This window comes from Solanum dulcamara, chromosome 9 (genome assembly GCF_947179165.1).
Source record: "Solanum dulcamara chromosome 9, daSolDulc1.2, whole genome shotgun sequence".
NCBI classification, from domain to species: domain Eukaryota; kingdom Viridiplantae; phylum Streptophyta; class Magnoliopsida; order Solanales; family Solanaceae; genus Solanum; species Solanum dulcamara.
The window spans coordinates 72774269-72782254 of record NC_077245.1 but is presented as its reverse complement, the minus strand read 5'-3'; positions in this window follow the sequence as shown (position 1 = coordinate 72782254).

Below are 7986 nucleotides of genomic sequence, written 5' to 3'. Positions count from 1 at the left end.
TGGCTTGGTTAAAGAACTCATAAAATTCTTTGATTTAGTTGTTTAAAGGAATTGTAGTTTTTTAATCTCATTAAATTGGAATTCTCAAGACCAATGTTTTCTAATTTGGATTATTATGTGATGACCCTATATGTACTTGGTTCGAATTTTGTTTAAAGATTGCTTTTGATGAGGAAATGGATGTTACAAAACAGGAATTGAAATCCACTTAACTGTGAGGAGAGGGGGACATGAAATTTTAAGGGTATATTCGATATGAAGGAAAATATTTTTGTGGAAGATGAGTGATTTTCTTACTTATTCTCACATGTTCGGTTAGTAAGAAGAAAATATTATCCCAAGAAAATTCAATATAATCTAGGGAAATATTGTCACGACCCAACTCCGTAGGCCATGACTGGTGCCCGAGTTGGAAACCCATACGTACCCTTAGCCCCACTTAGTACATTAATCGAATAAACATAGGTAATGATCAGAAGGGATCTCTAAACAGATATAATGCACGAGGGCCGATAGGCCATCACGAAACACAAAAAAAAAAAAAACATATATACAAAACCCACATCTCATGTCTACAGACCTCTACAGAATGATATCCTAGTCATATGACGGGACAGGGCCCCGTCGTACCCTGAACAACGTATATATATATATACAACAGAAAGTGTCAGTACCAAAATAGAACTCCGAACAAAGGAGCACTGTCGACCAACATAGTGGATGTCCTAAGCGAGCGGATCAGCAAACCAATCATCTGTACCTGCGGGCATGTAACGCAGCCCCCGAAGAAAGGGGGTCAGTACGGAAAATGTACCGAGTATGTAGAGCATAAACTGTAATAAGTAAAGTTATTTCCAGAGCAGAAAGTGCAAAAATGAGCAAAATATCTAGAAATATCAAATGCTTATCAAACCACATATAATGGGTTGTAATAAGTAAAGTCATTACCGCAATAGAATGTGCAAAACTGAGCAAAATGTCCGGAGATATCAAATGCTGATCAAAACCTCAGATAATGTATGCAGAAAAACATATGCCATATCCGGCCCTATTATGGGACTCGGTGAACAAATGTGGTCTCCCTCCTGTCATTGGCGCCACAGCACAGCATAACACCAGAATAGGGAATATCTCTGTAACAAATCATATCATATCATATCAGATGGCCATATCAAATCATATCATATCATATCACATCATATCATATCATAAGCATATGTGTACATGGCACAGCATAACTCCGTGGCATAACATACACCACCCCATGTACATGTCATACCTGTCCCCTCACGTCGGGACACGGCGAACAATGCAGAGAAGTATGCACGATAACATATCATGGCCCAGGCTCAGTGAAGAAAGCATTGAGGCATCCACGAATGGAGTAGTGAAAAACTATATGCAATTTAAATCATATTTAAGACTCAATGGAATAATCAGAATGAGCTATCATTTAAAAATCGAGACGAGACTCATGTCAAGTACCTTTCGAAAGTTACCCTGGGTTATATCAGAATAAATCTTCTGGAATCATATAGACGTATCGAAGCATAATAAAATACCTTTTGGAAATCAAGGAATTGGTCATCCTAATGGCTCTAGGAATAGGAACCTCTTTGAAATTATATAAAAGTCATATTTTTGTTTCATAAATACCATACCAAAACAAAGATTAGCTTTACATACTTATGTCAAAACATGAAAATCGAAAGAATATCCTTTACATACTTATGTCAAAAACATGCCAAAAGAAAGAAAAGTTTTACATACTTATAACAAATACATGCCAAAAGAAGAGAAAGTATAAGCTTTACGTACTTATGACAAAGACATGCCAAAAGAAAGAAAGGTTCGCTTTACGTACCTCTTACGGATTACTCTTAACTATGTTCGCCTCGTCGTCTCTTGAACCTATTTAACATGAAATTAATACTAAGGTTAATAAACTTTCACTTTCCAATTTCCAACTCTACACCCAAGTAACCATAGGAATCATTTCCTTATCTATGTCTCTCGACTAGTTTATTACTAGCTCCGAATCTACCGAAAATCGGGCAGCATCTCCCCTGTAACTTGAACATCCCCGAGTTTTCAACTCGGCCACCATGTCAACAACCATACCAACAACAACAGCCAGCAGCATGTATACAAGTAAATCACTTCAACTTTACACAATACAAGCTCTATACAACTCATTCCAAACTACGGTATCAAAATAGAGTTTTTAACCTTTATTTCGTAAAATATGTAGTCATACCAAACGGAGGGTTGTGTGGCTGCAACCATCTGCACCCACATCCATTTTTGAGTACTTTACAGCCCTGCAACACGCAATTAAACCACCACCAAACTGCAGCACCACAACAACAACACACTACGCGACTTCGATTTAACTACTACGACTTCCATTTAGTTTGTTTCCAACGTCAAACATCCTTATACATTTTTTTCCACTTCCAGCATATTTTAAGACATGTAATATACTTCATAACATCATCATAAAGTCCAGTTCAAAATAGAAAACTTTACCATTCCCGAAATTCACCAAAACTCGCCAAAACTTGCCTCGGAATTTCCTTTAGCGCAGCTGAAACTTATGGGCTGTTTGGTAACGTTTTGGGCTGACTCAAACCCTAAAATTTCATTACTAACATCTTCATAACATTGTTGACACCCAATTTTGACCATCCATAACGACTTTTCGAATTGCTATCTAAAACAAATAGGCATTTTTTCAAAATTATTTCTTTATTAATTAAATAAGTTTACATTTAGTTTAATAAATAAATCGCATATTTTGATATTCATAATTCATAATATTATAATATTTATTAATATTACTACCATTATTTTTATTATTTTTATAATAAGCTTAATACGTTTAAATATTCTTACGTATCTATTTAGTATATATGTGTGTGTTTTGTTTACATAGAGAATATTTATTAACTAAGTTTATTTTATAATTTACTTATTCATATTAACATGCGTAGATCATATATCTATTTTAATACGTCTTGTATACATGTGCACATAAATTTATTATTTAATTAAATTTATTATATATTTTAGTTAACTATATTAATTATACATCTATTTTAGTATATGTTATATGCATACGTGCGTCATATATATACATACATACACATATCTGCATGGCGTATACATAAGTAGTTGCTTTATATATAAATACGGCTACTTGAATAAATTTATGTTTTTACTTATTCAATATATATATTATGATTATTAGTCAATTAGCAATCTATTCAATTTTTCTCCATTTAATTTAAAGCATAGTCATTTCATTCAATCTATTTTAATTTTAATCTATACTATATAACTATTTTTAAAATCTTAAACCCACCTTTTAATCATATCCATCCATTCCTTTTTTTTATAAAATATCAAGATCTAATCTCAACCGTTCATCAAAATTGATGAACGGCTGAGATCGCACTTCCTATTTCTAATTACAAGAAGACCCAAAACCCTAACCTAAACTTTTTCTGGGGTCTCTTTTGGCCATCTTCTCCAAGGAGAAGAAGAGAAGAGAAGCCGCCACAACCCCTCCCACGCGAAAACACCACCATACCGCCGATCTCTCCCTCTCCTCTTCATCACTGCGCCACCATCACACCTCACCATGAACGCCGCCAGCTGCAATGCAGCAGCCACGACGCAGCAGCCACGACGCAACTCTTTCTCCTCTGAGCTGCAACGAGCAGCAGCCTCTCCAACGGCAACCACTGGCAGTCTCCTCCAGCTCCACGAAGCAGCGACGGCAGCAGCTCCTCCACGTCGCAGCCGGCAGCTCCGACGCCACCAGCAGCCTCCAGCGCCGCGACCAGCAGCAACAACACGCAACAGCAACTCCGGCGACGACGCGCAGTGACGACGAGCGGCAGCAACGATGAACATCTTGGTATATTTTCATTTAATTTTTATTTACATTATATATAAATATGTATATTGTAGATCTAAAAGTTTATATTCATTTTATGATTTGTTTAAAATATATGCTGAATATGTTTATCATGCCATTGGAAATGTTAGTTTTGTTGTCTTTATGTGTGCAATAATACAATTAATTATTGGAAGATTTAGATCTTTCTCATGTTAGACTCCGTTTACAGATTTTTATTTTTCAAAACAAATATTGGGTTTGAATGTCTACTTCAAATGATTTGTTAAACTTAAGATTCAAAGTTGTTTGTTAGTTCCTAATCAATTAAGATTACAAAGCATACTCATGTTGCTCTTATTCTTGTTCTTGTTTTTGTTCTTGTTCATATTCATAATTATACATCAAATGTAGATCGTTTTTTTTAGATGTTTATTTGTTTCTTAGAAATGAAGATTATTATACGTATTTGTGTTGTTGTTTTCTGTACATATTTATATTATTGTTTTTAATTATGGACAAGTATAGTTGATGATTTTTGAAATAAGGTTTGTTATCATTTGCCATTTGTTTAAATGCATATTCATTAACTTGGAGGTCAATTTAATAGCTTGATGATTTGCTTTCTGAATTTCGGAAGAAGATTTAATGTTTTACTAATGGCGACGTAATTTATTGATTGAAATAATTATAGTAATTAATATTTGCTAATATGTTATAATCTTTTTTTTTGTATTTATCATAGTTAATTTTGTCTTTTTATTAAAGTTTGAAATAAAGTTAGTAACTATTACTTTAAATAATTTTGTCCCACCACTTTAAAGTTAATGCTCCACTACCTTGGAAGAAAACATCTTTTGAGTAGTTTTAGAGGAATCTTGAAAAGTTGTTTGTTTTTATCCATCTTTTGAAAATTTTTAAATTAAAGAGATTTTGGCCAGTTGTCTTTGAGGGTGGGATTGTCTTCTAACAATGCCTATAAAGACAGAGATAAAACACAAAGGAACAGACCGGAGTAAGGAGAAAGTGAAGAAAAAAAAAAAAGAAAACTTTTTTACTTGATAGAAAAATCTCAAACAGAAAACAAAAAGAAAGTTCATTGTACACTTGATATTCTATTTCTAGCATTGAGCATTGGTTTTTAAATTTGGATTTCCTTCTTCATAACTAAAGCATCCAGGTTAGTCTCAACCTCTCTTCATATATTAGTTTTATTATTTATTTTAAAAAAAAAAAAAAAAAAAAAACGTTTTGCCTTGTTTGTTTATTCTATTAAAATATAATTATCATTATGATGTATCTCTATATTATCCGCATACTGCTCTATATCTTCTTCATAGTTTAGCAGGATTTGAACTTCAGAGTTTGAGACGCGAAGCTTTCGCTTGGGTCGGAGAAGCTACTACATTTCACTTCTTTGTCTACTCATATTATTTCTATTTACTTTTCTTTATTTTTGTTAGGTTGTAATAATTTGTAAATACTGTATAATGAAATTATTTGGGGACTATCTAAGGGGGAAAGGGGAACTAACGTGCTACTTGTTTATTTTACTTTGTCATAATTTGTGTGTATTTGCTTATAAGTGTTGATTGATTGATCGTAGTTATTAAAACAACATAGTTACCTAACTCTTAGACTAAAATCTAAGTTTGGGTTTGAATATCGTTTCTATAGGTATTTGTCTAGTTAATCGGAAAAATCGCCTAAAGTTACTATACCAATGATTTAAAATCACCAACTCATGTTATTAAATAAATGGTTTAAATAATCAAGTTTACATTAGACTATGTATTTTTTTTTTTTTCTAAAATCATGCATGTTAGATTTACTTAATATTTCAATATACTAAATTCATACAAGAAGATCATATTCGCACGATTAAATAAAGTATTTGCAATCTTTAGATAGAATAATACTTTTAAGTTTTAATAAACATTTCAAAATTTTATAGAAACCATGTTTATAAGACAATAATAATTTCAACATGTCAAATAGATGTAAATATATATATATATATATACATATTTTAAGGATGTTGTTTTAGGTAGAAATCATGCTTATAGATTAAAATTATCTTTGTCGTTTAAAATCATGTCTTAGTTAGTGTGATGTTATACATTTTAAACAATTTAGAAATCATGCTAATACGATGTAATCACTAATTCTCGACATACCTTTTCGTATAGAAATCATGCTCCTATGATTTTATAATTTTAATATATCATTTTTGTATATATTTTAATTAATATTTTAACATACCATTTTATGTAGACATCATATTCATGGGATTTATGAGTTTTAATACATCATGTCCACATATACTTTAAGTAATGTTTTTAACATATTAATCATATAGAAATCACACTCATATGATCTTAATAATTATTTGTCATATTTTTCTTACATTGAAATCACGCCCATAACTTTCAATAAATCTTGTTATGAAGGAATCATGCTCATATTATTTTTTTAATAATCTTTCAACTTACTATCATTTAGAAACCTTGTTTACATGATGTTATAAATACATTAGTTAATAACTAAAATCATTAAAATGTACTTCTATTTATCAAATTAATCGTAAATATTCATGTCGAGTATGTCATCTTACCTTAGTATTCGTACATTTTAATATTTATTTTGACTTTCACAACCTATGTTTGTTTTCAATCATGTTAATTAATTAATATAGAGGCTTATTTGAGATTTTACGTGCTAAATGTCGTCCTACTTGTTTTGTTTGACGATGTGTCTAATTAAGAAACTTATATTTTCTTTAGTCTAATACTTGTCCTAATAGTACGTCCAACGCCTCTTGGATATTAATTTGGGACGCTAGACACCTTTTAAGACGCTAGTTTTTAATATTTCTTTTAGATCGATTTAGGATTGAATTAACAAACAAATTTAGGAGGGGTAGGGGTAGATAGGCCCTTCGGAAATGATGGAGATCGACCCGAGCAGAAAACGACAAAATACTATATTTTTGTCTTCCGATTAATAAGCCGGCGCTGATCCGAAGAACATGAGTACATAAATATTTCTACACTATTTTAAATACTTTTGTTTGTATATTATTTGGGGTAGTTTATTTTGCCTTTTGCTATTATTTAATCAATCGATGATATTTATTTATCCTGTGTTAGTTCTAATATTAATTGTTTAGTTTAACTTAATTAAATCCCCTAAAGAGATACCATTTTTGTTCTCATCATTTTTACTAAGTCAAACATTCTTATTAACTATCTTAAATATTTTTAAATTTATATTTTTCTCAAAATTGTTTAAAACGTTAATTATTGTTAAAACACATTTTCCCAAAGTTAGTCAAATAATTTTCAAATCGTTGGATAACCGCATGTTAGTGGCTATTTTAAGTGCTAAAACCTTCTTAAAATAGTAATATGAACCTCGTACCTTTTTCTCTGAATTTTTAAGACTTAAATCTGTTAGGGTCTTTTAAATTAAGTTTTCTTAATTTCTTTAAAAAATTAAGTGGCGACTCTTTTTTTTACTAAAATTGATTTTTTCTTATAAAGATGAAATTAATTTTAAACTACGCCCATTTTTCGACATAACAGAAATGGCGACTCCGCTGGGGATTAATTAGGTTCTAACCATTAGATTTGATTGCTTATTTGACTAACTATTTGGGTTTGTAATAATTAGTAATTCTTCTTTTCCTTAATTGTGCAATTATGTGTTTAATTTATATATTAAATTGTCATTTGCATTTCATAGCATTTTTCCTATTTAATGTATAGTATATTAAAGAACGATTTTGCGGTACCGCAGTCGGGCTTTTTATACTTAACCCTTTTCGGAACGATCGACAATTTATTGATACGTCATGCGTTCAATGGTTGTCGTAAGTTCCAGCCTGAGTTGTCCGCTTGGGTTACCAGTTTTTCAAAAGCCACTCTTAGTCAACCTAGCGTAGAGCAAAGCCAAAATCCCTAATTTAGCGCATTGGCCTAAGACGACCCAATACCCAAGGCGTATTGGGCCCATTAGAAGCCCACCTTGTGTCTATTTGGCCTATTGGTCAATAAAAGACAATCATGCCTATGTGTTTAATTGAA